The sequence below is a fragment of the Triticum aestivum genome, chromosome 1B (genome assembly GCF_018294505.1).
Source record: "Triticum aestivum cultivar Chinese Spring chromosome 1B, IWGSC CS RefSeq v2.1, whole genome shotgun sequence".
Classification (NCBI taxonomy): domain Eukaryota; kingdom Viridiplantae; phylum Streptophyta; class Magnoliopsida; order Poales; family Poaceae; genus Triticum; species Triticum aestivum.
In genome coordinates, this window is record NC_057795.1 from 41,175,095 (window position 1) to 41,183,618 (window position 8,524).

At 40.7% G+C, this 8,524-nt stretch overlaps 2 long non-coding RNA genes across 2 annotated transcripts; both read right to left on the minus strand.

Annotated features, from left to right (window-relative positions):
• Positions 1-234: 234 nt before the first annotated feature.
• LOC123085920 (uncharacterized) lies at positions 235-1,621 on the minus strand. Its single transcript, XR_006440145.1, has 2 exons — positions 807-1,621; positions 235-289 (listed from the first exon to the last, which is right to left on the minus strand). It is a non-coding gene; the product is annotated as an uncharacterized lncRNA (long non-coding RNA).
• A 1,287-nt stretch (positions 1,622-2,908) lies between these two features.
• Positions 2,909-4,921, minus strand: LOC123085924 (uncharacterized). The gene is made up of 4 exons (XR_006440147.1): positions 3,763-4,921; positions 3,563-3,674; positions 3,434-3,466; positions 2,909-3,319 (listed from the first exon to the last, which is right to left on the minus strand). It is a non-coding gene; the product is annotated as an uncharacterized lncRNA (long non-coding RNA).
• Positions 4,922-8,524: the final 3,603 nt, after the last annotated feature.

The window sequence follows — 8,524 nt, forward strand, 5'->3', positions numbered from 1 at the left end:
CATGTTTAATTGTAGTTCTGAACATAACCTACTGTCCTTTTGATGTGATTTCTTTAATTTACTTTTGCTGCAGGATAGTGCCCTTTTTTGTACATGAACTGGTTGTTTGGGCTCACTGATCCACACTCTTCTGTTGTAGTTTCTCCATGAAGCTTTAACTTCCCATATCTTTGTTTTCTGCAGGGGTCAGTGAGTACCACCCAACGACGTTCTCCTCATATTGTTCTTCTTTTCCCCTTGCTACTTTTACTAGAGCATTGATGGCACGCGTTACTGCGCCCGTCTATTTCTACAATGAAATGATAGGTATTTGATAAATAAATGACCACATGAAATATATTGAATTTAGCTAAACATAACCATACATTAGTTGTTGCGCCTATCTACTTCTACAATGAAATGATAGGTATTTTGATAAATAAATGACCACCTGAAATATACTGAATTTACACATAAACATACATTAGGCGGTAATCCAAGAAAATCTCATATATACACTCCGTAAACGCAAGGTCACATATACAAATTGGCTTGGTATAACAACATACAGAAAAATTTAGATAGTAAATACAACTAATCAGTACAGATAATAGGCAACAAGAAATAATCCCTCCGTTTATAAATATTAGTCCTTTTTAGAGATTCCAATATGGACTACATATGGAGCAAAATATGTGAATCTACGGTCTAAACTATGTCTATATACATTCGTATGTAGATTACATTGAAATTTCTTAAAAAAATATATATTTAGGAATGGAGGGAGTAGATTGTATACATCATGCGTAAATGGAATATTCACATACCTCTACCAAAGGGCCACCATGTTCCGAAACAAAGAAGATTTATGTCTGCCTAATGCAGCTGGCTGTTTCTTGTGGAGGGCATCACATTCATAGGACAAGCATCCTGACAAGAATTAAATTAGTTGCAATATCAAATAATGATATATACTAAATACTACCATACGAGCAGTAGCAGGGATATGCGGTAATCATACTTTTCCTTTTTGTTTGTTGTTTTGTTGAAGATCAATCAGGCTGAAAGCTATATGTAATAAAGTCGCAGACCGGCAATTCCATTTTATACATGAAAATGCTTACCAAAACAAACCAACATGGAAAATGGTGTCACTACACTTGTACGACTTAAGTAAGGTCCAAATTAAAATGTCAACCAATCAGCAACCACCTGTGTCGCTTACAGAAAAGATAACTATCCGGTCAGGACAACATAACTGATATAGCTAAGTAACATCATGTATAAAATGGAAGACAAAGAGTTTTACACCAAAAGTGATAACTGAAATAAAAGCGAAGATATGCGTAAGATGTCAGTATACCTAGCCTGTATCCAGTGCGTCGTAGTTGAGCTGCTCAAGCTAGATATCATTACTTAGTTATGCATTAGTACTGAAATAAATTTCAAAGAAGATTCAATCAAATTTTATTGCATCAGCACATATAAATACATAAAAGACGATCTTGAATTCTCTTTGAAAACATAACATCCGTTCAATCAGCAACAACCATGTTTTCTGCAACACTATTGGAAAAGTTGAACAATAATAATACCCATGATTGACATGCTCGCTTCTTGTGTTGTTGTTTTTCATCTGACATGGAGCTATTGCAAGTAGGGCTGGACGCTCGAGCGAGCTTTTTAGCTCGGCCCGAAGCTCGGTTCAGCTCGGCCCGACTCAGCTCGGCCCGATAAGAAAATAGGCCGAGCCGAGCTCCAAATTTCGGCCCGTTCGGCGAGCGAGCCGAGCCTGTTTTCGCTCGGTCCAGCTCGGTGGCTCGTTTCATAGCCCAGTTAGTTTTTTTAGGAATTTGCAGCCCGGTGTAAAGACAGCAGCCAACGCGAGTAGCCCAAGCCCACTACGAAGCATTGCCTCCACTACCCGACGTCGGCCTCCTCGGTCCTCTACTCACGAAATTCCCCCATGCCTAGGGTTTCTGCCGCGCCGCGCCGCCGCTCTCGCCACCACCTGAAGCCGTCCTTCTCGTTGTCGCGCCCGATGTGGCGTCGTCCTCGCCGCGCCCGATACTGGAGGGCTCTCTCTCCGGACCGACGACGAACATGCCCTTTCGTCGCCGTGTTGGACGCCGCCGTTCCTCGCTGACATGGTGCCTACTGCCTAGCCAAGCTTCTGCTGCCGTCCCCAGCATCTGCCGCCGCGTTGGATGCCGCCGTTCGTCGCTCACTTGGAGGCATAAGCAGGTATGACCTACCTGGCTCACTCCCGTCCTTGCCCCCCTCTTCTGACAATGACTCCGGCACCCAACTCGCCGGCGTCGCCGTCGGCGTCGGCGGCGCGCACGCAGACTGCACGCGCTCAGGCTCACGCACACATCGGCGGCTAGTAGGCATACTATATGCATTCGCTGCTACGGACGCGCGCAAGCACACATACTACACAGGCGTACACACACATAGTAATACGAACACGAGCTGATCGGGCTGGACCGAGCCGGAGGCAAAACGAGCCGAGCCTCCAAAACTAGGCTCGTTCATCCAGCGAGCCGAGCCGAGCTTGGCTCGTTTTAGGCGAGCCAAAGCCAGGCTCGGACTGAACTCGGCTCGGCTCGGCTCGTGTCCAGCCCTAATTGCAAGTTCGAACTATCTCTATCACTGTTGTGAAACCTTATTCAACAACCAAAAAGAAGTGTCCTAAATTTAAGACCAGCTAGAGCGATTAGGTTTTTTTTATCTCTAGGAAATATATATCCAAAGGGCTAGACGTTCTAAAGAAAGACAGTTACAGGAATCTGTAGCAAGCATTGCTTTCTGCTTAATCTTTTTGTCATATCTCAGAACTGTTATAAGCAAAATGAGTATTTATGAGGTCCATGAAAATAAAATGGAATCGGTGTTTATGTTCTTGAGGCCAGCTTATAAGGTTCAATCATATTTTCCCCACGGTTGCCGTGCCATGACATGGTGAAAATAGATACTGAGTTTGTACGCAGGTACTCATGAATTAGAAAGCAGAAACAATCGTACCTAATTTATAATCTTCATGTAGTACTACTGCAACTCATAACTGAAAAAGGACCACATGATTTAGATAAAGATAACCTATACGATATGTAAAAGTAAATTTCCTCCATAAATATTTCCATTACCTCATATCACAATGTTTTGACCTGCAACTGCATCTATCAGTTCAGGAGAAAATTCATAGATTCAATGAAATATTGTCTGGGGCTGAGTGGAAGACTTGAAAGAAACAAAGCTTGCAAATTTGTAGGAATGGATTGTCTAGTTACCTTGTAGAAGGAGATTTCACATCAACATCAGAGGAGAAGAGGATGTACTGCATAACCAGAAGAAGATTTTCAGCTACAGATAAGCATTGCCGAAGATTTGTTTTTTAAGATATTGTGACCGTGCAACGCAACATTCAGAAATGAAATAGGCAGTATTGTACCTTCCACGGAGTTAAGCGGTCATGGCCTTCTGCCTACAATCCCAAACACAGACATGTCAACATTCTGCTATTGTTACTCTCTCAACAGGTACACATTATTTGACAGGTTACAATGTATCCTCCACTTACAGATTTCAACCCGAGATATCATTGCTCTGGACGGCTATGGTGTCCTCAAGCTGCAGTATCTTGGACATGATGGTCATCACGCGCTCCCGAACCTCCAGTGTGCTGCACGAACCTGCTAACAATAAGCACCACCGAAATGAGCCGACACCGCCATCCCCATGGGCAACGGACACAAGACGGCCGGCAAATAGACGGCGAACCTCACGACGGTGCCCTTGGTGAATCATGGTGCGCCGGCCTCCAGATCCGGCTGGAGCAGGATGGTGTAGCTTCCATTGGCAATCTGCTCTTGAGTTGCCTTGAGGTCTCAGCATGCTGGAGGCGATCTTCTCCTTCCTCCCGTTGGTTATCACAACCAAATCTCAAAATAGTAATGAATATGCAAAATAAGCAAGAGAAATGCATGGATGTTTAGTAAACCTGGTTAGATAATTGATTCTTGAATTTGTATGGGTGCGGTTTCCCCTCAAAGTTAAATGCACAAGATACTTAGCATCAATTACTATGACAAAACTGATTCGCCTTCCAAGTTCCTTTCTCTGTTATAAACTAAACAAAAACGTCTATTCTTTTTTGTTCTGCTCAATCCAGTAAAAGTCTAAAAGAGAAAGAATTCAATAAAAAATGTATCACCAACATACAATGTGCACTTCGAAAAGCAATTAAATGATACATAAAATAAATAAGAGAATTCTCAATTTATTTGGAATACCTAGGACAAGTAAAAAAAATAGGTATACTATGGAACTCACATATTAAATCGAGTGTATCTACCATAACCATCGCCATGTCTTGGGTGATTCTCGCATGGGGAAAGGCCTCCATCTCTAGCCTAGGCATATTGTGAATGAGGAAAGGCTGGTTGTACCTGTAGGAAAGGCATGGATGTGCGGAAGCCATCTAGGACGGCAATCGCACCGCACATGTGGACGCTGAATCTGGTGGCACCGCCGGCGGACGATATGGCTAGATATATGATAGACGATGCCACAGGAGGTTGAGGTCGCAGGAGAATCTGATGGCACCGCCGGTGGACAATATGGCTGGATATGCTGGACGCTGCCACTGAAGATTGAGGTCGGGGGACGGCTCTGCCGCTCGAGGTCAACGTTAGTGAAGCGCGACGACCTGCTTGATGGGGAGGAACAGGAAGGAATTGAGGTCGAGGCCGGAGGCCTGGGTCGGTGACAACGGCGGGAGTCGAGATGGGGCCGCAGGCACCACCCAGTCGCGATTGATGCGGTATGGATCCATAAGCGCGACGACAAGCCGCCGGATCCGGCCCCGACTCCTTCACCCGCCGGCGGTCAAGCGTGTGCGGGCGCGAGCCCTGCAGGCGGACAGAAGAGAAGAGGTCGGGGAGAGGTTTTTTTTTTTGAGGTGGGGGAGAGGAGGAGTCGAGGCAAAGAGATTGGCATCACGAATCGAGGAGGAGATATGGGCCAGAAAACTAAATATCAGCCCACTTAACCACAGTGGGCCAAAAAAGCTACGGGAATAGCTGCCCTTTAGGACAGCCAGCCCACCTCGTGAAAAAAATCATGTTGACAGAAGATCTAACGGCCATGGACGTTTAGCACATCAAATCGAACGTCTAGAAATGCTAATGGTCTGAGAGGGCCGGGAGGGTGCTCAGTTTTAATATATCTAAATGGTTCCAAATTCATGGTCACTCTATTTTCTGTTCCTTTTGTTGACATGGAATTTACCTAGAAAAAACCCTTCTGATCTACAATGTTTTACTATCTAGGATTTTCTTGAATATTGTGAATGAATAGGTACTGATACAGCAGCCCACTTGGATGTGAATACTGTTCATGCTTTAAAAGTATGCAACTAGCAAAGTTTCTTATTTGAGGAACTGGTTTTTTAACTGAAGTGAAGAACATATAAGTTGAGACTTAACATGTCAATGAAGAAAATGTTTTTTTAAAAAACGGGGGGCTCCCTGGCCTCTGCATCAGTAAAAATGTCAATGAAGAAAATGTGTCTTTTTAAAGCTTATTTAAAGTTTTTTCTATGATTTTTGATCTTTATGTTCTAATCTGAAATGTACAACCATGTATGTCCATTCTAATTGTTAGCAATATTCTCTTACACAAAAAAGGCAATATCCTTGAGGCCAGTCTATAGTCTTTAGCTTTCATCTAGACAACAATGATATTTTGGAAATTGATTGACGTATGTGCGTGATATATATATATATATATATATATATATATATATATATATATATATATATATATATATATATATATATATATATATATATATATATATATATATATATATAACATGTGTATTTTGGCTGACAACTTTACTGTTTCTGGAGAAGGAAAACCGATCATTAAGTATTTTAAGGATGTTATTTCGAAATTGGTTGCTTATTCCCCGTAAAAAAGAAAAAGAAAGTTGATTATTAGGGTAAAGTGGTTGCCTTCCCCTCAGACTCTTGCCGTCATGTCCTGCGCTCTGTGCGTGCGCTGCATCACGGGCTGCTATTGCGTTGTGTGTGGTGCGTGTGGGTGTGCCCATGCAGGAGGATTATTCCTTAAGTATGATTTCAATTCTTTGTTCATTGTTCTTTCCAGATCAGCTGCTGCCTCAAATAACAGCTTAACTAGGAGATTAGTAGATTAGGATGTTAGGACGGTTAACGGATCATGAAGAATTTGTTTGTTCGCTCCCTTTGTGCACTGCTTCAGAGATGCCAAATAAATATTCAGGCATACAAAGAAAAAAAAATCGATGTTGTTCAGGAAAGTTTGCCCTCTTGGTTACATGTTGAAATGGCATTAGATCATAGGAATCTGTTGATTGTTTCATAATAATAAGATTTCGGAATCAATTTCCAGCTCACCAATTAACCATCTCTGTATTCTTTCTTCTTGATTAATATCAGCATGGTCATCGCAGTTCATCCATGTGTTTACCTCAAATAATGTTTTTTTACCATGCGACGCGATCATGACATACACTTTCCATTATTGACAATTCATTCAACTGCTGCTGATGTTATACATTTTACTTTGTATGTAATGAAATACCTCCTTGACTATGATACTATTTGACTCACACGTGTAGGGCAACATCATGGAAGGAATAGTTCTTCAGAGAATTCAGTGAAGGGCTGATCTACTACATTGAGCCATTCAATCTCATTGAGCATGAGAAGACCTTCATATCAGTAGCATCGAACTGCCCATGATCTCTACCTGCTAATTGGAGCATGCTATTTGTAACTCAGATATCTAGACATCTCTTCTAACTGCGACCTTTTTGTATATCCTCATGAAAGTTTTTATTATATCCTCCTTGGATATCTATCACTTTGGGACTATTTTCATGATAGGCTCAAACAAATATAAGTAAAGATCACGAGCATAATTTTTTCTTTCTCTCAAAATAATCTAGGTGAAGCAAGAGAGAGTTTCTTCTAAATTTACTAACTCCCAAATAAATTTAAGTGAAGCATGAGAGCATTTCTTCAAAATTAACAAAGCACACCGTGCTAAAAAAGATATAAGTGAAGTACTAGAGCAAATCCATGGCTCTAAAAATTTAAGTGAAGCATAGGAGCAAGCATAGCATAATTTTTGGCTCTCTCAAAAGGGTATGTACAGCAAGGATTCAACACTTAAAACACAAAGTAAAACAAGCAAAGACTCATATCATACAAGACGCTCCAAGCAAAACTCATATCATGTGACGAATAAAAATGTAGTTTCAAGTAAAGTACTGATGGTGGTTAGAAGAAAGCGGGGATGCCACTTGGGGGCATCCCCAAGCTTAGTTGCTTGCTACTTCTTGAATATTATCTTGGGGTGCCTTAGGCATCCCCAAGCTTACCCTTTTGCTTATTCTTATTCCTTCATCCATCATAATAACCCAAAACTTGAAAACTTCAATCACACAAAACTCAAACAAAACCTTCGTGAGATCCGTTAGTATAAGAAACCAAACCACTACTATAAGTACTGTATAAAACCTATTATTATTTTGTTTTTGCATTATATATATTGTATTCCAACTTTTCTATGGCAAAAACTCATCAAAGAAAACCATAGAATCATCAAAACAAGCACACAACGCAAAGAAAACAGAATCTGTCAAAAACAGAACAGTCTGTAGCTATCTGAAAATTTCGAATCTTATGTAACTCCAAAAATTATGAAATAAATTGGTGGACATGAGAAATTTGTCTATTAATCCTCTTCAAGAAGAATCAACTTAAAAGCACTCTTCTGTATACAATTACAACGAATCTCGTGAGCGCAAAAGTTTCTGTTTTTTAGCAAGATCAAATAAACTTTCACCCAAGTCTTCCCAATGGTCTTGCTTGGCACAAACACTAATTAAAACACAAAAAACACAATCATAACAGTAGCATAATTTTGCTAACACTCAAGAACAGAAAGCAAAAATCAAAAATAAATTCTATTCGTTGGGTTGCCTCCGAACAAGCGCTATCATTTTACGCCCCTAGCTAGGCATAACGCGTATGATCTAAGTTTTGTCATCTTTATCCAATTCTTTGCTCGAGCACTTAGTATTTTTCAAGGATTTTGCATGTAAATTCTTAGAGGCAATACTTCTAGGCAGGAGATTGAAAAATTTATTTTCGCAAAAAGGATCTCTTATGACTTCAATAAAGTTGGGATGGCTACTAATCATCTTAAGATCTCCTTTATCATTGCTAGAAGTTGATCCTTTGTTTTAGTGACTTGCGTAGTCTTGCTAATTTTCACGGGAGTTTGAGCGGAAGCGAAAGCCGTACCTAGATTAGAAAAAATTTCTTCTAGTTTATCAATCTTGGCTGGACTTTCTTCAATTCTTTCATGAATTATAGTTCATTTTTCTTTTAGCAACTTAAAAATGTCTCCCGCTTTTGACCCAACTTTAGTTGTATAACTTTGCATTTTTTAATCCAAATTTTCAATATGTTCTACCGTAAGCATTTTC